Genomic DNA, 23881 nt, shown 5'->3' with positions numbered 1-23881 from the left:
CGAAGTAAAATAGTAAGATTAAACGAGAACTTACCAGTTTGAAGTTTGATCTTCATTTTATGAGGAGTTACGTCGAGATAATATGTGCCCTCCACGCCCACCCTCTATCATAAAGGTCAACTGGCTTCCTAGTTCTTCTTATCTTACTATGTTTATTTCACCTACTATTACTGTGATTTCACACCGCTGCTTTGAAGCATGCAGCGCATGCGTGCTGGCGGGGTCTTCACGTATTCCTTCGACGTAACTCCTCATAAAATAAAGATCAAACTTCAAACTGGTAAGTTCTCGGTTAATCTTACTATTAATTTCTGTAAACACCAAGGAAGAAGGAACCAGTTCCATATGGATAGGCTTACTTATCTTTGTGCTGGAAAATAAAATACCTCCCTATAATACTTCAAGGAGTGTACCAAGATAGTGGGGGTTCAACTGAGGAACCATTTGGAAAATTAAAGATCAATTACAAGATGGTTGTGCAAGGTAACAAATGTGTAATAAGACCAATGTTGTCAGGATGGATCAGAACCCCTGCATGTAAAAAGTACCCTCCAAATAGAGAGTAGAGAAAAACGATAAACAGACAAAATAAAAATACATTTTACCTGAACCCATGAAGCATTCATTATAATATCATCACATTGGTAGCATCAATAAAAACAGTATCATTTAAATATAAAGACAATTGGTTATAAGAAGAGGTTGGACAAACTTGGATTGTTTTCTCTGGAATGTCAGAAGCTGATGGGCTACCTGCGAGAATTATGTCGGGGCGGGAGATTGCAACCTTCACGTGGTCCACCCTGTTTCAACGAATGCAATCAACCCGGCATGCACAAACAGATCAAACAGAACAAGTTGTCTTACAACTTTAGGCTGTGCACGCCATATGCAAGAAAAAGATAGAATTATGTTGATTTATGAGAGATAATGATAGGCCAGATTATCAGAATCTGTTTTCCAGGGTGAGATACATCGCACTTGTCCGACTTAAATTCCATCTGTCAGTCCCCAGTTCAAGCTAATACAGATCCTGTTGTAAGCCGTTGAAGCTACACCGGGCGATGATGTAAGGCCCTGCTCCAGGTCATCCTCGACCCCGCTACTCGGGCGGGAGAAGTCGCCGTTGCGGAAGCCCCGAAAAGCGGTCTCCCAGCAGGGACCCGCGGCCTCCTGATATCACCGTCCACCAGACCTGCGGTAAGCCTCCGAAGCTCCGGGGGTCGGGTCGCAGCAGCGCGCCACCACCGCTCCACCCGCTCCGAACTCAGCCAGCTCTACGATGGTGAGTAGCTCCGCAGCTCCGTGACTGGAGCCCCAGGACGTTCCTGCTGGAGGCCGCTCCACATTGCAGCCCCAACGACAACGGAGACCCGACAGGGAAAAGGTCGGTTTCTCCCTGCAGGGGAAAGATTTTAAAAGTTCCCCCCCCCCCCCCCCACACACACACACACACACACACACACACATACCCCATCAAAAAAATAAAAATTACATTAAAACGGGACAAAAAATTACAAAAAGACAGACGGACTGCAAGGCCGCTGCGACGTGAGTCGCGCTGCACACCGGAAATGTAACAGGTTAACCAATGGTCGTCTGCTCTGGAAGAGTAGACCGCTCGGGATCTAGGGAGAGATAGCTAACTGGAAACAAAATGGGCTTCATGGTAGGAAGTAGATGGTGGTAGAAGGTTGCTTTTTGGACTGGTGGTCTGTGAATAGTGGTGTGCCTCAGGGGTCAGTATGGGGTCCATCGCTGTTTGTCATCTGCTTGAGATTTGGATGAGAATGTACAAGGCATGATAAGCGAGTTTGCAAATGATACTAAAATAGGTAGTTTCATAAACAATGAAGATGATTATCAAGAACTATGGCAGGGTCTTGATCAGCTGAGCAAATGTGCCCAAGGCTTGCTAATGGAGTTTAATGTAGTTAAGTATGAGCAGCTGTATGTCTCTATTGTAGCCACATGGCTAGCAACTAAACTTCTACAAAGCAAGTTATTGTGAGACAATTGTTGTAAATAATCATTTCAGAACAGAGGGTAGTCACAAGCGATGGTAGATGCCGGAATTTGGAACAAAAAAATAAACTGCTGGAAGAACTCAGCAGGTCAAGCAGCATCTGTGGAGCCAAAGCGATAGTCGTGTCAGATTTAAATTGATGCAGGGTCTCAAACGTGAAACATAGACTGGACATTATGTTCCATTTGATTACTTCACTCATGCTCAGCTCATGGTCTATAAAGTTTACCGAGAAGACCAAAATAATTAACAACAATTTAACTGGAAGAATAGTGACACAGAATAGAGAATCAGGAACTGTTGCAAAAGGCCATCGATGGCGATTAAACTATGTGGGACAGACTGTAATCAGATCTTCATGATAGAAGGAAAAGCAGAAGCAAGTAACCGTCTATCTTCTCATCATTCTCACAGGGTTTCCAGGCTCAGAGGCAAAATGAAGTGAAAACACAACAGTGACCATTTAGTTGTATTAAGGGAAGAAAATCCGATAAACAAAGGCATCAAACTTAGGAAAAGGGGCTTTATCACTATGGCAATAAGGAATAACCAGATGTACAGGTTAAAACGATGAAATAGCAATGTAGAAAAACTTAGTTATGGTACCCATGTGAGAATATTGTCAGGAGCAATCAAGTCCAAGCTCCAATTTCCAATTGCCTCATTTGGGATTTGAGGACCCCCAGCCTTCTAGAAGATTGATGTGAAAACATCAAATAAACATTGTACACCAGGAGTGATATTACTCGAGGACAGCTAACACAGAAGGCGAACCCTGACATCTTAACTCAGAGAAGATTACAACCCATTGAAGTAATCCCAACCAGTTCATCTTACATCTGGAATCCATGTCCAAGTGCTGTTTCAATTATTGGGCAGCAAGATAGGAAAAGCCATATCAGTAAATTAGGTGATTAAGAGTTACAAAGCTCAAAGAGGAGGCGGAGCAACAAGCTGGAGTAGTCGCACTTTTTCCAAGCTCCCAATCTGTTAACCTTCAACTGTTATTACAGCTCAGCCGAAGTTTTAAAACTACCATAAATATTTAACACCATCGACAGCAACTCCTCCACATCGTAAAGATGGCAGGCAGAAGAAAGAAAGAGGAGCAAAATATTGAAGACTCGTCGACCAGCACCATCATGGCTACGCTAGCAGCCTTGTTAACAGAGCACAAGGCATCGCTACTGGCAGAGTTTAACGTAGCGTTCACCAAGCTGGAAACAAAGCTGGACAATATCCAGACCACTATTCTAGATCAACAACAGCGTCTTTCGTCATTAGAGACATTTGCAGATACCACCAGCCAAGACATGCGAGCTATGGAGATAATGCTAACTACGGTCATCGAAGAGAACGCCAAGTTTAAGTCTAAGCTTATCGACCTGGAAGGCAGGAGTCGCCGAAATAACGTAAGGATAGTCGGCCTCCCCGAGAACATCGAAGGCCCCCAAACAACAGCTTTTTTCTCTCAACTCCTGCTCGAGACACTTGGCGAACGCATACTGGAATCAGCCCCGGAGCTAAACCGAGCCCATCGCACGCTAGCAGCCAAACCAAGCCCTGGTGGGAAACCCAGAGCAGTTGTGGTTTGCTTCCATAGATTCCAGACCCGCGAGTTGGTGGTGCGTGAGGCTCGGAGGCAGAGGGGTAAGCTGAAGTACAAAGATATCCCGATTCACATTTTTGAAGATTACTGTCCCGAGATAGTTGAACAACGTTCTGCATATCGAGACGTCATGAAGGAGCTGTACAACCTGGGTCTCAAACCCTCCCTTCATTATCCGGCCAAGCTGTTCATCATGGCCGGGGAGGGAAAGAGGCGACGGTTAACATCTCCCGAGGATGCTCAGGCTTTCATTTCATCTTACCGTTGATGCAGACCGGGACCCACAGATGACTGACTCTGCTCGGTACGTTTACATCCGAATGGCACAGGGATCCAGTTAATCTACGGTTACATTATGGGTTACATTATGGGCTAACTTTAGCTTGACTGCCCTTAGCAATTAGCCACTGCTAGCGCTCGGCCTTGCTGTTATATCAATGACTATGTCTTACCAACTTTTCCTTTTAATGTTTATGTGTAATCATACTTGAAAGGCTCTTCCCCTGTACATGCTATAAAATAGGGCTAAAGGGACCCACATTGTGGTTCGTGATTTGATCTCTGCCTTCTTGCTTTTAGCAGCTGGCCAGCATTTGAATGGTTTGTTTACACTAGTCTTAATAGCGGACTGTCTGGGGCTGATAAAAACTCATTATAGTCAAGGCTGCGTTACACCAATTAACTCTTACAGCGTTTTTGTTTAACAAAACTTAATTGATGTTCTTCTGCCCTGCGCCTTAATCCAAGAATCCAGTTTGCCACTTGTTAATCTCTCTAATGCTAACTCTTTCTTTATACCTTACCAACTTTAAGTTATACTATGTTATACCAAAGGAAGCTATTCCTGTTTCACTTATACGTTGGCTTACTTATTTAGTATCACTATTTTGTTAATTTTGTTAATTTGTCTTGTTGTATTATTACTATCATCACTACTATTATTACCATTAGTGTTAGCAATGTCATTGGTAGTACAACTACCAAGGCTATTATTTTAACTTTGTATCTATTCATTTAGGTTTACTTCACTTTATTTCTATTTCTATTTCTATTTTCTATTGTCCATTTCTCAAATTATTATTATCATTGTTATCATTATTATAGTTATATTCATTTTATGTTACTTTACTGATATTGAGCGACTTTGCTGCTTTGGGATGTGGAAATATTGGGAGTTAAGATCGGACTACTCCATGCGGATGCGAGGACAACGTACCTTGGTGCAATGGGCACTCAAGGTTCGGTTGGGACATTGGGGACCTCAGGTCCGGGGACTCAGGTTTGAAAGATGGTTAAGTGATATGTGTCACGACCGTTTGTTGTGTGTATACGTATGTATGTTTTTTTTTTGTTTTGTTTTTTTTCTTTTCCCCTTTTACCACCCGCACCCCCACTCTCAGCAGCTGGCTTCGATGCGCTCTTCCATTTCAATCTGCAGTATTACAGCGCTCTGCCCACTCGTTTGGATATAGCTAAATATGGCCAACACAAACGGCACTCTTAGATTTGTCTCGTGGAACGTGAGGGGAGTGGGGGGTCCTACTAAGACTGATAAGATCTTGGCCCACTTGCAATACCTTAAGGGCGATATATTTTTTATTCAAGAGACACACCTTCGCAACAGAGAGGTAACACGGCTAAAGAGAGGCTGGATTAGCCACTTATTTCATTCAAAATTTAATTATAGGGCTTGGGGTACTGCTATCCTGATTCGTAAAAACGTTATGTTCGAACCACAGAAAATGGTGGAAGACCCTGCTGGCCGCTTTGTCATGGTCTCTGGCAAACTGCAAGACACACCTGTCATATTGGCCAGTATTTACGGTCCCAACTGGGATGACAGCTCATTTGTAACCAAATTTTTTACATCTCTCCCAAACATTGAAAATTACCACATCATTGTGGGTGGAGATTTTAATCTGGTCCAAGACCTTATACTGGACAGATCTTCGAACAAAGCCTCCACTTTAACTAAATCAGGTAGGACTTTGCATGCTTTTACCAAACAACTTGGGCTCACTGACCCATGGAGACATACATTTCCCACGACTAAATTATTTTCATTTTTTTCCCACGTGCACCGTACCTATACCCGTATAGACTTCTTCCTCTTAGATAACAGACTGCTCTCCAAAATCAAATCCAGCGAGTATCATAGTATATCGTGATATCAGATCACGCTGCGACTTCCCTCGATCTTCACTTTCGTAAACGAACTAACCCCTTTAAACAGTGGAGGTTCAACTCCTAATTACTAGCAGAGGCTCACTACAAGCAATTCCTGCACTCCCAAATCACCTTATATTTTGAGCTGAATGACTCGCCGGACATAGCAAGAGGTATACTCTGGGAAGCTTCAAAAGCCTATATTAGGGGCCAACTTATCTCTTTTGTCTCCAACCTGAAAAGAGCCGAGACGTCCCAAATGGCAGACCTGTTACGAAAAATAAAGGACATTGATGATAAATACGCATCTGACCCAGACCCTAATTTTTATAAAGAACGCTTTAGGTTACAAATAGACTTTGACCTCATGTCTACCAATAAAGCCAAGTTACGACTGCTTAAATCTAGGCAACACTTTTTTGAATCTGGGGATAAAGCTGGGAAGCTTTTGGCCCATCAGGCCAGAACCGAGGCGACTTCACGGCTAATTCCAGCCATTAGATCCAGCTTAGGGGAGATTCATACCGATCCTCTTAGAATTAATGAAGCATTTGCTAAATTTTACGCTGAGCTATACACTTCCGATTGTCCTCCCACTGCAGATGACATGTTCCGTAGTATGACGTTTCCCCGAATTGACGATGAAGCCACGAAAGTCTTGGGTGGTCCCATAACTGTCACTGAGGTCCAAGCAGCCATCACATTGCTGCAAAGCGGAAAGTCGCCCGGCCCTGACGGCTTCACTGTAGAATATTACAAAGCTTTCTCTGTTCTCCTCGCACCAGTCCTGAGAGATATGTACAATGAGGCGTTTTTACATCGCCGCCTACCGCCCACCTTGTCGTTGGCTACTATCTCCCTAATTCTTAAAAAGGAGAAAGATCCTCTGCTTTGTAGTAGCTATAGACCAATTTCACTCTTGAATGTGGACCTCAAAATCCTCTCTAAAGTTCTTGCGCTCCGTCTTCAACAAGTGATGCCCTTTATTATCTCATTAGATCAAACAGGGTTTATGCCAGGCCGACAGTCCTCCCACAATACTAGGCGTCTCCTTAACATCATCCATTCACCAAGTAGTGAGACCCCGGAGATAGTGGTCTCCCTCGACGCCGAAAAAGCTTTCGACAGGGTCGAGTGGAAGTACCTATACGAGGCGATGGACAGGTTTGGCCTCGGCAATAGTTTCATTCATTGGGTCAGTCTATTATACTCGTCCCTGGTGGCCTCAGTACAAACAAACGACACACTGTCGCCCCACTTCCCCCTTCAGAGAGGTACCAGGCAGGGTTGCCCGTTATCACCACTTCTGTTTGCTGTCGCGATAGAACCCTTGGCGGTCTGGTTACGCTCAGAGAAGGGCTTTAAAGGTATTACACGGTTTGACACAATTCATAAAGTCTCATTGTATGCGGATGACCTGCTCCTGTACATCTCGAATCCAGTCAGCTCTCTCCCTGTGATTATGAATATTTTAGAACGGTTTGGGGTGTACTCTGGTTATAAACTTAACTACCAAAAAAGTGAATTATTACCGATTAACTCATTGGCTAAGCAGCTCCCTCGCTCTTTAACCTCATTCAAATGGGCGGAGGAAGGATTTCGCTACCTCGGCGTTTTTATCACAATACCTATATTTGATATGTTCCGCACAAACTTCCTGCCTCTGGTTGAGAAAGCTGAAAGAGACTTTGACCGCTGGTCAATCTTACCGTTATCCCTCGCGGCCCGGATAAATCTGGTCAAGATGGTCGTCCTACCCAAATTCCTGTACCTTTTCCAGCATGTTCCTATATTTATCACTAAATCTTTTTTTGATAAATTAGAAAGGAGAATATCTAAATTTTTATGGGGTAGCAAACCGGCCAGAATTCGAAAGACGCTACTACAGTCTCCTAAGAGTGACGGCGGTTTGGCACTTCCTGACTTTAGGCGATACTACTGGGCTGCTAACTTGCAAAAAATCCTGTACTGGATGAATGATGATTGCGACCACCTACCGACCTGGGTACACATGGAAAAGGCGAGTTCACATCTCCCGTTGCGGTCTGTCCTATGCTCTCAACTCCCCCTTTCTATAACATCTGCGGGTGCAGGCCCAATTGCGTCCCTCTCGCTCAAGATATGGAGTCAATTTAGGAAAAACTTTGGTTTACAAGGCCCTTCCATCTTGACCCCACTGCTTAAAAATCACATCTTTAATCCTTCAAGTACAGACTTCGCATTCAAAACCTGGCATAGTAATGGCATCAGTAGTATCAAAAACCTATACAAGGATGGTATTTTTTCGTCTTGCAGAGCTTTCGTACAACTATAGCCTCCCAAACTCCCACCTTTTTCGTTTTTTCCAGATTAGGAATTTTGTGAAGAAGATATTCCCCCATTTCCCAAATCGTCCCCCTGAAACCCTGACCGATTCCATCCTAGCTCTAGATCCCAACCGGAAGAAATGCATCTCTTTTTTGTACAACTTATAAGGGTCGGTTATATTGAAACCTCATACCTCATTAAAAGCTGCGTGGGAGGGCGAGCTGAATATGAAACTAACAGACCAGCAATGGGACTCTGCCTTGGATTTGATCCATTCTTCCTCCATATGTGCCCGTCATGGCCTAATCCAATGCAAAGTCCTTCACAAAGTCCACTACACAAACGCAAGATTATCTAGAATATACCCCGCTGTTAAAGACACCTGCAACAGATGCAATCAATCCCCTGCCAACCATAGTCATATGTTTTGGTCTTGCCCTAAGCTAGCAACCTTTTGGAGGAGTGCTTTCGACGTGCTAAGCAGAGCCTATGGCCAGACTATTCCTCCAAACCCACTGTCAGCTATTTTTGGTATTCCCCCCAACACCAACCTCTCTGTTGCGTTGAAGCGGGTCCTGGCTTTTACAACCCTGTTAGCCCGGAGACTGATTTTGCTTAACTGGAGACTAACCTGTCCCCCGACACATGCCCACTGGATCAAGGAGGTGCTCTACAACTTAAAGCTTGAAAAACTTAGGTTCTCTCTCAAAGGCTCTACCAAGACATTCCTAGATACATGGAATCCTTTCCTGGAACTTGTTAACTCTCTTAACTTGTTTCCGGACTCGGAAGAGGACTGAGTGTCCTCTATCACAGCTCTGTCTTATTGCAGCTGCTATCTCCTCAACCCCTCCCCCCCCCCTCCCCACAATTTATTTATTTATTTATTTGTTTATTTTTTCCTCTTTTTAAATTTTTTTTTTTTTTTTTTAAATCGTATTTGTGTGGATGTGTACGTATGTGAGTGTTGTTTGTTCCCGGGTGGCGAGGGTGGGTAAGGGTAAGGGTAAGGGTTTTGAGGGTCGTTTACATACTGTTGTACAATTATGTCCTGATTATCACTGTCTGTTATCATTGTATGTATGCAAATTGCTGTTAAATTCAAAATTCAAATAAAAAGATTTAAACTAAGAGTTACAAAGCTCTTGTTGAATCGTTTAGTTAAATGCTTGCAAATTTAGAAACATAAAACATAGAAAACATAGAAAACATAGAAAATAGGTGCAGGAGTAGGCCATTCGGTCCTTCGAGGCAGCACCACCATTCAATACGATCATGGCTGAACATCTAAAATCAGTAGGTACACAAAAATGCTGGAGAAACTCAGCGGGTGCAGCAGCATCTATGGAGCGAAGGAAATAGGTAACATTTCGGGACGAAACCCTTCTTCAAAAGAAGGAGGGTTTCGGCCCGAAACGTTAGATATTTCTGAGTTTCTCCAGCATTTTTGTGTACCTTCGATTTTCCAGTATCTGCAGTTCCTTCTCGAACACATCAGTACCCCTGTGCTGCTTTCCCCCCATATCCCTTGATTCCTTTAGCCCTAAGAGCTAGATCGAACTGTCTTTATAACAGTTTAACTCATTTAAAACTGATATGAATATTAATAAAGATTGAGTTGTGTCAGTGCCTTCTTTGTCACCACATCAATTGAGCCCCCACCTTGCAGAGGTTTCAGTCAGTCAGCATCCTTGGATGGACATGTCAAGTGATCATCTCATCATTACAACACAGATGTCTTAACAACAAAAAGTAGTTGCCGAGAACTTGTTAGTTAGGGTAAGCTGGATGAGTTAGCGTAAACTCTGCAAGTCAGCCTCAAGCAGTGCTCAGTATACTGCTTTGACAGAGGGATCAGACAACAAAGTTAACAAAGTAAGGCTGTGATTAACAATCAAAAGGGTTTGTCAGTATAAACTTATCCCTGCAAAGACTAGATTTGCTGCGTTCCAACTGGATGTCTGTTGGTGATAAGGTGCTACATTGTGGTGAGAAAGACAATAAAAAGTTTTGGAGCAACAATGTGGCCTTGTTCGGACATCGCTCTCCATGGAGATTACTTATGTTTGTGAACACATCGGATAGATCCATGGCTTGTGTGCCACTGTGGGGCAAATGCAGGCTACCTATTTTACTTTGGAGTCACGTGAGTGACTACGTGAAGACCCCGCCAGCACGCATGCAAAATATATCATCTCACGCATTGCACCAGCGATGGGCGGGCGGGGTAAGAGCTCTCCCGCGGGAAAATTGAAAAAAACCGACCTACAGGTAAGACATTTTATTCGAAGGTCGTATCTCTTCCCCTTGTTGTGCTTTGTGTTGTAGCACTATGGACAAGGGGAAGAAAAATGGGTCGCGTCTCGTATGGCTGCGAAGGACTGTGAAAGCTCCGACAGCTGGGGGCGACCAACTCTGCGGTCCACAGTTAGACGTAAACTCTGCACAGCTGAGCCCAGCGCCGCGAGCTGTACAGCCCGAATCTGCGCAGCGGGCTGGAGGTAAAGCCCAGCAGGAGTTGGTCCGGCCGATATACTCAGATGAGTCCGGTCGGGAGGACGCGCTGCCCGAGTGCAGCAGAGGTGCCGCCTCTCCGGCACAAGCGGTTGATGGAGCAAATGCTCCAACGTGACTTGCTCCGGGAGATGGGGCAAGCTCACCATGGTAGTCTTCGCACTCCCATAACAGCACCTTATCCAGGGCCGTCCAATGCATCTCCCTCGACGGAGGGGAGCATTGCGGGCCAGGGCTGGGCTGGTCCTGAAGAAGGGGACGTGGCTGAAGAAAACGGCAGTGTGCTGGGGGTGCAGGATCCTAAGGAGCTACTGGGAGTGGTCACGAAATTTGCGGACCACCGCAATCAGGAGCACCATTGCAGACCAAGCTGGCGGCCAGCATCGACTACCTGTCCTTCCATCCTCTGCAGGAACAAGTAGTTAACGAAACTACGGAGAAGTATATGCCTCCTGTGAACTTTACTTCGTTAAAAGTGCCTGCAGTAAACAATGTGATCTGGGGGTACAGTGGGACTGGCATAAGAACCCAGGAGGTCAAACTACAGAAGTTTCTAAAACTTCTGACGGTGGGCATCACATTGTTTGCTCGTTCAGTCGATGGTACAGAGAAGACGGACACTCAACAGGACACACTGGCATTGCTCCGCAATACCCAGTATGAAATCAATTGCTTACGAAAGAGCACAATAAAATCTCCACTAAATGCCAAATTTGCAGGGAAGTGCCTATGGACCATATCCTGGCAACAGCAGGATAGTCTAGAGAGAAGAACTTCCAACTCTTTTATAATAAGCCAATAGCCAAACCTGCAGAATCAATTTTGAATTATGTAATATATTTAACCCAAGGGAGCATTAATTTTGTTAATATTAATAGTTATTGTTTGAATTTGATTAATGTCTGAATACGATAACATACTTCCTCCCTTGGATGACTTCGGCAGTGAGTGAAGCATGGATTTGTTCCACGGCATGAAATCACAGATCTTTAAAATCTTAACGTATTTACTCACGTGACTCCGAAGTAAAATAGTAAGATTAAACGAGAACTTACCAGTTTGAAGTTTGATCTTCATTTTATGAGGAGTTACGTCGAGATAATATGTGCCCTCCACGTCCACCCTCTATCATAAAGGTCAACTGGCTTCCTAGTTCTTCTTATCTTACTATGTTTATTTCACTTACTATTACTGTGATTTCACACCGCTGCTTTGAAGCATGCCGCGCATGCATGCTGGCGGGGTCTTCACGTATTCCCTCGACGTAACTCCTCATAAAATAAAGATCAAACTTCAAACTGGTAAGTTCTCGGTTAATCTTACTATTAATTTCTGTAAACACCAAGGAAGAAGGAACCAGTTCCATATGGATAGGCTTACTTATCTTTGTGCTGGAAAATAAAATACCTCCCTATAATACTTCAAGGAGTGTACCAAGATAGTGGGGGTTCAACTGAGGAACCATTTGGAAAATTAAAGATCAATTACAAGATGGTTGTGCAAGGTAACAAATGTGTAATAAGACCAATGTTGTCAGGATGGATCAGAACCCCTGCATGTAAAAAGTACCCTCCAAATAGAGAGTAGAGAAAAACGATAAACAGACAAAATAAAAATACATTTTACCTGAACCCATGAAGCATTCATTATAATATCATCACATTGGTAGCATCAATAAAAACAGTATCATTTAAATATAAAGACAATTGGTTATAAGAAGAGTTTGGACAAACTTGGATTGTTTTCTCTGGAATGTCAGAAGCTGATGGGCTACCTGCGAGAATTATGTCGGGGCGGGAGATTGCAACCTTCACGTGGTCCACCCTGTTTCAACGAATGCAATCAACCCGGCATGCACAAACAGATCAAACAACAAGTTGTCTTACAACTTTAGGCTGTGCACGCCATATGCAAGAAAAAGATAGAATTATGTTGATTTATGAGAGATAATGATAGGCCAGATTATCAGAATCTGTTTTCCAGGGTGAGATACATCGCACTTGTCCGACTTAAATTCCATCTGTCAGTCCCCAGTTCAAGCTAATACAGATCCTGTTTTAATCTTAGATAACCTTCTTCACTTCACTATATCAAAAATGTTGGTCTCATCCATCATCTTAGTAACCGTGCCACCTACATGTTCAGCCAAATCATATAGTTGAGAAACAACAGATGCCTGTGGCATACCGCTGGTCACAGGCCGCTAATTTGATCAACAACTCTCCACTATCACTCTCTGACTTCTACCACCAAGCCAATTTTGTATTCTATTTTGCCAGCTCACCCTGGATCCTATGTGATCTAACCTTCAAGACCAGCCTACCATGTGGGAGCTCATCAAATACCTCACTAGATACCCTGCAGTCAATGTCTACTAACCTGCCCTTGTCAATCCTCTGCCACCTCTTGAAAAAACTCAATCAAATTTAGGAGATGCGATTTCCCATGCATAAATCCATGCTCGCTATCCATAAACCAGTCCTTGACTTTCAGAATGCTGGTGGATCTAATCTCTCAGAATTCCCTTCAGCAACTTTCCCACCACTGATGTTGGGCTCTCCAGCCTATAGTTCCCCAGCCTATCCTCTCCTTAAATAAAGGCACAACTTTAGCCACCCTCTTGTCTTCCGATACCTTACCTATGGTTAACGATGAATTAAATATCTCTGCCCGAACCCCTGCAATTCATTTCCTCCAATCCCACAATGTTCTAGGATATACTCGGTAAAGCTCCAGGGATTTATCCACCTTTATGTGTTTTAAGACAGCCTTAATAATAAGCAACTGACCTACCAACCAGCATGTACTTGGGATACGAGAGGAATCTTGACTACCTACATTTTTTAAAATAAGTTAATAAATACTATAAATCAATAAGAACTCAATAAATAAAGAACCAAAATGAATTGTAACTTTAAAGCAAAAAGCTGCAGATGCTAGATATCTGAAATAAAAACAGAAAACACTAAATGGAAATATAAAAATATAAAAGATAAAATGTAGGAGGAATACCTTTGCATAAACAGCCTCTCTTCTCCAATTAAAACATCTCTCAAATATCCACGTCCAGCATGATTGATTCGGGTAGAACACGGAAGATTTTCTGGTTTGTAACAGAACCAAGGCTCACCTGTCCTGGGATCGGTAAAGTTACATAGTGGTTTAGTTGGAGTTAAAAACACATGGCAAACAGTAGTCTTTGAAATTGCTCCAGCTTTGAAAGTGCTTTTCATATAAATTCGATCTGGTCGTTCTTCACGCAGCCGTTTTAGTACTTTGATCCCTTCACTGGGATGAATTAGGGAAACTGACACTTGGACTTTTCCTGGCCAGGATAAAGTAAAATTAATGTAATGATATCCATTTTGGTTATCTATAACTGTCCCTGCTGAACCAGCCTTTAACTCTGGGGTGTGAATCCGTGCTTGCAGATAGTCACCTCCATATTGTTTTGGATTTCCGTCAAAGTCAAACATTCGCAGCATCACCTGCAATTGATCTCCAACGTGGAAAGTCTTCTCAGGATTTAAAATGATAAAGCAAGTATGCAACGGGTCGCTGCTTTTCCTAAAGGGCACACTGGTATCGGGAGTCTTTGGCCATTCAATCATTTTCATCAGTACTGTCCCCTCTGTTCTTTCTTCAAGGGTGAAACTATGAGTCTGATAGCCATACTGCATCAGCTTGTGGATCCATTCAGTCTTCGGCATTTTTACTTCCTGCAGTAATGTGGAATGATTCTTCGGAGCTGGGCATCTGATCCACACTGACTTTGCTCCGGGAATTGAAAATTGCGCAAACTATGGAAAACAGCAAAGTCAATTATTTTTTTTTCAAATTATTTTACAGCATTTATAACCTCAAGACTAAAAATTTCAAATTTCAATTTAAATCACAGAATTTTTACAACATGATTAGAATATTATTATTCAAGATTCGAGAGTGTTTTCTTGTCATATGTATTAGAACGGAACAATGACATTCTTACTGACAGCAGCAGCACAACAGGTTCACAACACAGTACTCAATCGATTAAATCATAAACAGACAAACAAAGATAGACAATAGATAATAGGCGCAGGAGTAGGCCATTCGGCCCTTCCAGCCAGCACCGCCATTCAATGTGACCATGGCTAATCATTTACAATCAGTACCCCGTTCCTGCCTTCTCTCCATATTCCTTAATTTCGCTATCCCTAAGAGATATATTTAACTCTCTCTTGAAAACAACCGGAGAACCAGCCTCCACCGCCTCTGAGGCAGAGAATTCCACACACTAACAACTCTCTGTGTGAAAAAGTTTTTTCTCATCTCCGTTCTAAATGGCTTACTCCTTATTCTTAAACTATGGCCCCTGGTTCTGGACTCCCCCAACATTGGGAACAGGTTTCCTGCCTCTGATGTGTCCAAACCCACTTTATCTTGTGTTTCAATAAGATAATGTGGGGGGAGGGGATTAAAATGCCGTTTTCTCCTGCCTGTCGGAGGCGGAGGTGGACTTCCTCGGGCTCCTAGCTGATGAAGAAAATTCGATTGGACTAGCGTTCCCGGTTTTTTTTTTGTTAATCGCGAGACAATTTAATGATTTGATTAACATAATAAGTGACTTCTAACGCCCTCAGCACCTACAGCGTGACGGATCGCATGAACGGGACAAAACTCCAGGTAATTCGTGTATTTTACATATAATCTTGCTTCTTGGGATGGTATTAATCAAATTTTAAGTTGCAAAAATGTGATTTGGGCCCCATACGAACAATATGGCAATGTTTTTCTTGCCGATATGGGGTTCAAATTCACCGCAAATGCAACGTTCCAATCGATCGCGTTCCAGAAAAACCCACTCGCAATATGATTTAAATTGGGTTTTTTTGACAATCATGTCACAAAAGCATCGTTGATATTTTGTGTTATTGTCTACCCATAATCAATATTTTTATACTAAATATCAGTTTTAGTCACGTATTGTGCAAAATAATAAAAATGTTGATTATATTGAGTGGATGTTTCTAGATTAATTTATGGGAATTAAACATCAAATTCCTTCCATCTGGCATATGACTTCATGACAGTGAGATTTAAAAATCATGTTATATTGTGAATTCTTGTGTGAATGGGATTAGTTTGTTTTTTGGATACTTAGGCTATTTAAAAAAAAAATCAGTTTCTTAAGAAATTGAATCTATAGGACATTCTTAATGGGAAATTAGTGGGCAGAAAGGCATGTCACACGTCGTTTGAAGAGCAAAAACTTGTAGTTTACAATGCCAAAATTGAAAATTTGAGGAAAGACAAGGTGCACAGAGTTACAGTCTGAGGAGTATGATGATGCTACTGATTATGATATCCCAATGTGCCAGCTAGCAACTGATCTTCTCCATAAAGACTTGGTCTATTGCTAGAAATTGGAATTTATTTACCTATCTGTTACTGACTGACAGCATATAATACAATAATATTAATGTTCTGATCTTGAGAATATCACATTTTTGAATTTTCAAGGCAGTCTGGGTGTTTATTACTATTTCCGTCACAACAGTCAATTTCCTTGACCTCACCATCTCCATCGCAGGGGACAGACTCCTGACCGACATACATTACAAACCCACTGACTCACATGGCTATCTGGACTACACGTCTTCCCACCCTGCCCCCTGTAAAGACTCCATCCCCTACTCCCAATGCCTCCGCCTACGCCGCATCTGTTCCCAGGATGAGACATTCCATACCAGGGCATCGGAAATGTCCTCGTTCTTCAGGGAACGGGGATTCCCCTCCACCACCATAGATGAAGCTCACACCAGGGTCTCATCCATACCCCGTAACACTGCTCTCTCTCCCCATCCCCGCACTCGCAACAAGGGCAGAGTCCCTCTGGTCCTCACCTTTCACCCCACCAGCCGGCAAATACAACACATAATCCTCCGCCATTTCTGCCACCTCCAACGTGACCCCACAACTCGCCACATCTTCCCATCTCCCCCCATGTCTGCCTTCCGCAAAGACCGCTCCCTCCGCAACTCCCTCGTCAATTCTTCCCTTCCCTCCCGCACCACCCCCTCCCCGGGCACTTTCCGTTGCAACCGCAAGAAATGCAACACCTGTCCCTTCACCTCCCCCCTCGACTCCATTCAAGGACCCAAGCAGTCGTTCCAGGTGCGACAAAGGTTCACCTGTATCTCCTCCAACCACATCTACTGCATCCGCTGCTCTAGATGTCAGCTGATTTACATCGGGGAGACTAAGCGTAGGTTGGGCGATCGTTTCGCCGAACACCTCCGCTCAGTCCGCAATAACCAACTTGAACTCCCGGTGGCTCAGCACTTCAACTCCCCCTCCCATTCCCAATCCGACCTCTCTGTCCTGGGTCTCCTCCATTGCCAGAGTGAGCAACAGCGGAAATTGGAGGAACAGCACCTCATATTCCGTCTGGGGACCTTGCGTCCGGATGGCATTAACATTGAATTCTCCCAATTTTGCTAGCCCTTGCTGTCTCCTCCCCTTCCTTAACCCTCTAGCTGTCTCCTCCCACCCTCCCATCCGCCCGCCCTCGGGCTTCTCCCCCTCCCCCCCTTTTCCTTCCATCCCCCCCCCCCCCCCCACCCCCCATCAGTCTGAAGAAGGGTTTCGGCCCGAAACGTCGCCTATTTCCTTCACTCCATAGATGCTGCTGCACCCGCTGAGTTTCCCCAGCAATTTTGTGTACCTTCGATATTCCAGCATCTGCAGTTCCTTTTTGAACACCCAGTCAATTTTATAATTGACTACAATTAGGTAATTAACTAATTATATGCTTTAATTTCAGGTCATCCAAGTAAGATGTTTTATATTTGTATCAGAATGTTTCAATCTATAATAACCGAACATTTCATTCAGTTTTCTTAATTTATAAGAAAGTTATGGGCTTTTGACTGTTCTCGATCACAACTTTTGTGTTGTCAATGCAAAAGCAATAGGGAACAAGATGCTAATTTCCGAATATGAAAATGACCATAACTTTTTTAATACAGAAGATATGAAAGGGAATTATGTGTCAAATTAAACTTCCTTTTAATGCTTTATCTGATGGGATACATTGCAGACTTGATTTTTAAAATCTCAACATTTTGTAACATTGCTAAATTGTGTACTGGAAACGTGGCCGACCGGCAGGATTTCAGATCAGACTGATCAAACTTTCGGATCTTCGATCCCCTCTCCCTACTTTCCTACTGACCAATGTACAGTCCCTTGAAAATAAAGTGGAAGCATTAAGGGCAAGGCTGCTTTAACAAAGGGGGCTGAGGGAATGCTCTGTGTTCTGTTTCCCAGAGACACGGCTCATCCCCAGCTCCCCAGACTCAGCAGTCCAGCCTGAAGGGTTCTCCATCCACCGTATGGACCGTACACTGGCATCTGGGAAAGGGAGAGGAGGGGGTATCTGCCTCATGGTCAACTCTGCGTGGAGCTCAGACGTGGCAGGCCTATCCACACCTCAAACATCTGGCGGTGAAGTGCCGTCCCTTCTACCTACTGAGGGAATTCACCTCCATCATCCTGACCGCGGTCTATATCTCACCCCAAGCTGATGCCCATCTGGCACTTCAAAATCAAACTTCAAACGGTAAGTTCTCGTTTAATCTTTCTATTTCACACAGTTATCAATCCATTGCGTGGAGCCATGAGCGTTAGTTTTATCTTTCTACGCACCTTTATATGCCGCAAGTTTAGAAACACCAATGCCAGTGCCAGCAACGCCAAAATCAGGAATCGTCCGACACGAGTGGGTTTTTTTGTAGTGTGTTTGTCCATGTTGGAGGCCCCCGCAATCCCGTGTACATCTACAACTAAGAAAACAATTAAGAGCTCGAGAGTTTCCGCCCGTGGCTTCACACGTTAACTTTACAAAACGACAATGGGAGTAAAACTGTGGCAAAGGACTGGAGGAATATCTTTGGTATGAAGTTAGTTACGTTTCGTATGTAATTGTCTCTTCACTACGTTAAGTACAGTGTTCTGTTAGAAAATGGTCACCCGGCCGTCGCGTTACATGACTTCTGCTGAAGCTGTCAACTTTAGCACTTGGTTCCAATCTCAATATAATCTAATATTCTGGTCCCTGAACCCATGAAGACCACGGGTAAAACATCCGCACGCATCATCCGCAATTTTCCACCCGTCATTTATTTATTGATCAACCTGTGATATTGATTTAGCGTTACGCCATTCATCGTGAAAGCCAATCTATGATCTTCCCCGTGCTTTAAATATTGTCGAAAACACATGAAATAATAGGTCTATGAATCAGCCCCCCATCGACCAGTATACTTCCGAGAATTCAAAGCCGCAGCTTTTATCTGGCGGCATCTCTGGAGAACTTCGATAAGATGGAGTTTGTCGTCGGAGTCCCTTCTTCAGACTGATTGTGGTGGTGGTGGTTGGTCTGTTACTGTTTCTAGGGGCACCAATATCTACTCCTCAAAAAAATCCCTCCACAATCAGTCACAAGAAGGGTACCGACCAGAATCATCGCCTACCCATGTTCTCCAGAGATGCTACATGACCCGCTGAGTTACTCCAGCACTTCGTGTCTTTTACTTTGTCAACCAGCATCTGCGGTTCCTTGTATCAGCTTTTATCGCGAGGGTGTTTTCTCAGGCACGAACAGTTTATTTGATTCTAAAACATAATAACATAAACTAGTTCGCGACGGCGTTGAATTACCTGCGATTTGCAATTATTTTCTTTTCATTGATGTCGAGAAGCTTTCAAATTATCTGCAGGAGACAGATTGCTGTTGGTATTACCTGGTCACATTTAGCACGAATGAATGCTTCAAACATTGATTGAAAAGTCGACTCCTCCCAGTTTCGCTGTCCTTCTGTACATGTGTCCTTATATAATGGCACACCCATTACACATTCGACACGCACTCCTGTTCCGTGCGCAACAAGTAATCAGACCCTTCTTCAGACGAAATATACTTTACACTCATTTTTATAAAAATGAAAGTATTCAGTAAAAGTTATTCTGTTTGGCCATTGACATCATGAACAGCACGGAATAAAACTGTGTCTTGAACTTCTATGAGAACATTTCTGACTTCCCCCTCTAGAGGTGAAAGGCAAGAACACAGTTAATATATAAATATATAAAAAGCACGACATCAGTGTTCACAATGAGCAAAACAAATTCTTGTTATTGCAAGAAGTGGTCCGAAATGTTCGCTGCCAAGTCAGGATTAGGTAGGGTGGTAAAGAAAGCTTTTGGTATGCTAGCCTTTATAACTCAGAGCATTGAATATAAAAGTTGGGATGTAATGTTAAAATTGTACAAGGCATTGGTGAGACCAATTCTGGAGTATGGTGTACAATTTTGGTCGCCCAATTATAGGAAGGATGTCAACAAAATAGAGAGAGTACAGAGGAGATTTATTAGAATGTTGCCTGGGTTTCTGCAACTAAGTTACAGAGAAAGGTTGAATAAGTTAGGTTTTTATTCTCTGGAGTGCAGAAGGTTAAGGGGGGACTTGATAGAGGTCTTTAAAATGATGAGAGGGATAGACAGAGTTGACGTGGATAAGCTTTTCCCACTGAGAGTAGGGAAGATTCAAACAAGGGGACATGATTTGAGAATTAAGGGACTGAAGTTTAGGGGTAACATGAGGGGGAACTTCTTTACTCAGAGAGTGGTAGCTGTGTGGAATGAGCTTCCAGTGAAGGTGGTGGAGGCATGTTCGTTTTTATCATTTAAAAATAAATTGGATAGTTATATGGATGGGAAAGGAATGGAGGGTTATGGTCTGAGCGCAGGTATATGGGACTAGGGGAGATTATGTGTTCGGCACGGACTAGAGGGGTCGAGATGGCCTGTTTCCGTGCTGTAATTGTTATATGGTTATATGTTATATGGTTAATTAAGGGACAGAAGTTTAGGGGTAACATGAGGGGGAACTTCTTTACTCAGAGAGTGGTGGCTGTGTGGAATGAGCTTCCAGTGAAGGTGGTGGAGGCAGGTTCGTTTTTATCATTTAAAAATAAATTGGATAGTTATATGGACGGGAAAGGAATGGAGGGTTATGGTCTGAGCGCAGGTATATGGGACATGGGGAGAATACGTGTTCGGCACGGACTAGAAGGGTCGAGATGGCCTGTTTCCGTGCTGTAATTGTTATATGGTTATATATGGTTATATGGTTAACCATCACATACAAATCCTCTGCTTGTTAGACATGTACAAAGTTCTATTTGTTTCATTTTGTTTTTCAAGTTGAAAAATACTTTTCTAACTATTGCCATGGGCGATTGTGAAATACAAATAGATGGGACTAAGGGAAAATAATTGTTCGGCACGGACTTGTAGGGCCGAGATGGCCTGTTTCCATGCTGTAATTGTTATATGTTTTATGGTTATATGGTTATAGGATTAGGGTTATGCAGGTTGCTTCAAACACCTGAAAGTTGTAGGAAAGCAGCTGGTCTGAAGCTGATTGTGTGAGTCTTCAGCCGGGCGGAAGCAGTAAGAAGTGGGCATGGACTTGATGATAGATGGCACATACTTGAGATGATTCATATAGATGCTTTCTGTGGTGAGATGTGTTGTTCCCCTGATAGATCGGGATGAGGCCAACACCCTCTGCAACCTCCGGTGTTGGAATTGCCACACCATCAGTCTTTCTCAATATATTATGCTGAATCTATTTAAACCAAAGAAAGTTTAAGGTGATCAGGGAGTGAAACAAAATTGACTTTTCAGGTCAAGGACTCTTCATTGGAATGAAAAAAAAGAAGAAACCAATTATAAAAGTCTCTTTCCCAAAGAACATCTTGAAAGGGGCTGCACAATGGATTGTTCACCCTTAAAGATGGCCACAAACTCTTTCAAGTGATTTGGGATCAGCGCCCGACTGAATGATACAGTTAAAAGTTAAAATATAACTAGTTGTGTAAGAGAGTACAGAGGTTATGCCATTTTATGTGAAAAAAATAAACGAGTCAAATTCAGATTAATTTATGGTTATATATTTATAGGTTGCAATTCATTTCCTTGTTCAGATGAAGTTTACACAGCAAGCAGTATATGGCAATGATAGATACACCTATAAATACAACAGCAAATGCAAAACAGCAGATTGGGGAAAAGATTGTTGTACTCTTTGAAGTAGAGCAAAGACAATCAAAGTGCAATCATGGAATAACTGTATCAGGTAGTGTTAAGACGGCGGATTGAGGAGCACTTCCAAAACAACTCTGACCCCAGGCGCATGTGGCAAGGAATCAAATCACTTGCCGATTACCATAAAGTTAACACCCCTCCCCCAGACAACGCCACCCTTCCTGACGAGCTAAACCATTTCTATGCTCGCTTTGACCGGGACAACAAAACCCCAGCCATCAAAGTTGCTCCACCCCCGAATGAACAACCCCTCAGTCTCTCCACCTCTGCTGTACAAGATGCACTGAGCAAGGTGAATGAGCGCAAAGCTGCCGGCCCCGATGGCATCCCTGGCCGGGTGCTTAGGGCATGTGCTGGACAACTATCCCCAGTCTTCACCGACATTTTCAATCTCTCACTGGCCCAGGGTGTTGTCCCCACTTGCCTCAAGACATCAACCATCGTGCCAGTGCCCAAACAGTCAGCCACAGGGAGTCTCAACGATTTCCGCCCAGTGGCACTCACCTCTGTCATTGCTAAGTGCTTTGAGCGGCTGATCTTGGCTCACCTCAAAGCCAGCCTCCCCCCCACACTGGACCCCCAACAGGTCTACAGAGGACACCATATCGGCGGCCCCACACTCTGCCCTGACCCACCTGGACAACAACAACTCCTACATCAGGTTGCTGTTCATTGATTTCAGCTCTGCCTTTAACACTGTCATCCCCGCCAGCTTGATCACCAAACTCAGCGGACTTGGCATCTCCACCTCCCTCTGCAACTGGACACTGGATTTCCTCACCAACAGACCACAGTCTGTCAGGGTCAACAACCTCACCTCCTCCACTATAACACTGTGTGCTCAGCCCTCTCCTCTACTCCCTCTTCACCCACGACTGCATCCCTAAGTACGGATCCAACGCCATCATTAAGTTTGCTGACGGCACCACGGTGGTAGGACTGATCAGTGACAACGATGAGTCCGCCTACAGAGAGGAGGTCCAGCACCTGACAACCTGGTGTGCCAACAATAACCTCGTCCTCAACTCCAAGAAGACGAAGGAAATTATTGTCGACTTCAGGAAGGTCAGAGGAGGCAGTCATATAAACGGGACTGAGGTGGAGCGCGTCTCCAGCTACAAATTCCTCGGGGTACATATCTCGGAGGATTTGTCCTGGTCCCTCAACACCTCCAAGCTGATCAAAAAGGCACAGCAGCGCCTTTACTTCCTGAGGAGGCTCAAGAAAGCCCACCTGTCCCCCCAGATCCTGACCAACTACTACCGCTGTACCATCGAGAGCATCATGACCACCTGCTTCACGGTATGGTACAGCAGCTGCACTGTTGCGGACAGGAAGGCACTACAACAGGTGGTGAAAACCGCGCAGCACATCATCGGTGCCCCGCTCCCTGCCATGGATGCCCTCCACCGAAAACGGTGTCTGAGACGGGCTGGGAAGATCATTAAAGACCCCTCCCACCCCAACCATGGACTGTTTGCCCTCCTCCCATCAGGGAGGCGGTACAGGAGCCTCAGGTCTCGTACCAGTAGGATGAGGAACAGCTTCTACAATTATACCATCACATTGCTAAACTCGGAGTCCCGCCGATAGATTTCTCTGGTCCCTCCGTCCCCATTGTTTAATTATTCTGTATTTTTGATTATTCTGTATCTTCTTTTTTTTAAATTTCTATATGCACTACTACTACGGACTGACGCAAAACTGCATTTCGTTGTACCCATACTTAGTATTTGTGCAATGACATTAAAGTTGAATTGAATTGAATTGAGTAAAAATGTCAGCACCCGTGGAAGTGAGTGTGAAATAGGTGGTTGGTTCAGGGGTTGAAGCTGTTTTTAAGTCTGCATGATAGGCTTTCAAGCTCCTGTCTCTTGTCCCAGAAGGTAGTAAAGAAACACAAATATTTCAGGATAATTATTGTCACTTGGACAGAGGTACAGTGACAAGCTTTCTTTGGATGCTATTCAATCAAATCAGAAAGTACACTCATCAGTACAATCGAGCTAAACTCAAGTACAATAAGTAGGGAAAAGAGAAATTGGCTTCTCCAAATTCATCTAACACATGTTCCAAAGAAAATTGCATTGTCCAGAATGGCGTAG

The 23881-nt window shown here is 43.7% G+C and overlaps 1 pseudogene; it reads right to left on the bottom strand.

Moving 5' to 3' along the window:
* The window catches only part of LOC116984188, a 44383-nt pseudogene extending 24922 nt beyond the window's left edge, over nucleotides 1-19461 (bottom strand).
* Between the last annotated feature and the right edge of the window lie 4420 nt (nucleotides 19462-23881).

This window comes from Amblyraja radiata, chromosome 19 (assembly GCF_010909765.2).
Source record: "Amblyraja radiata isolate CabotCenter1 chromosome 19, sAmbRad1.1.pri, whole genome shotgun sequence".
Taxonomy (NCBI): Eukaryota; Metazoa; Chordata; class Chondrichthyes; order Rajiformes; family Rajidae; genus Amblyraja; species Amblyraja radiata.
The sequence above is the reverse complement of the archived record's forward strand: the minus strand, read 5'-3'. Positions and strand labels throughout refer to the sequence as shown.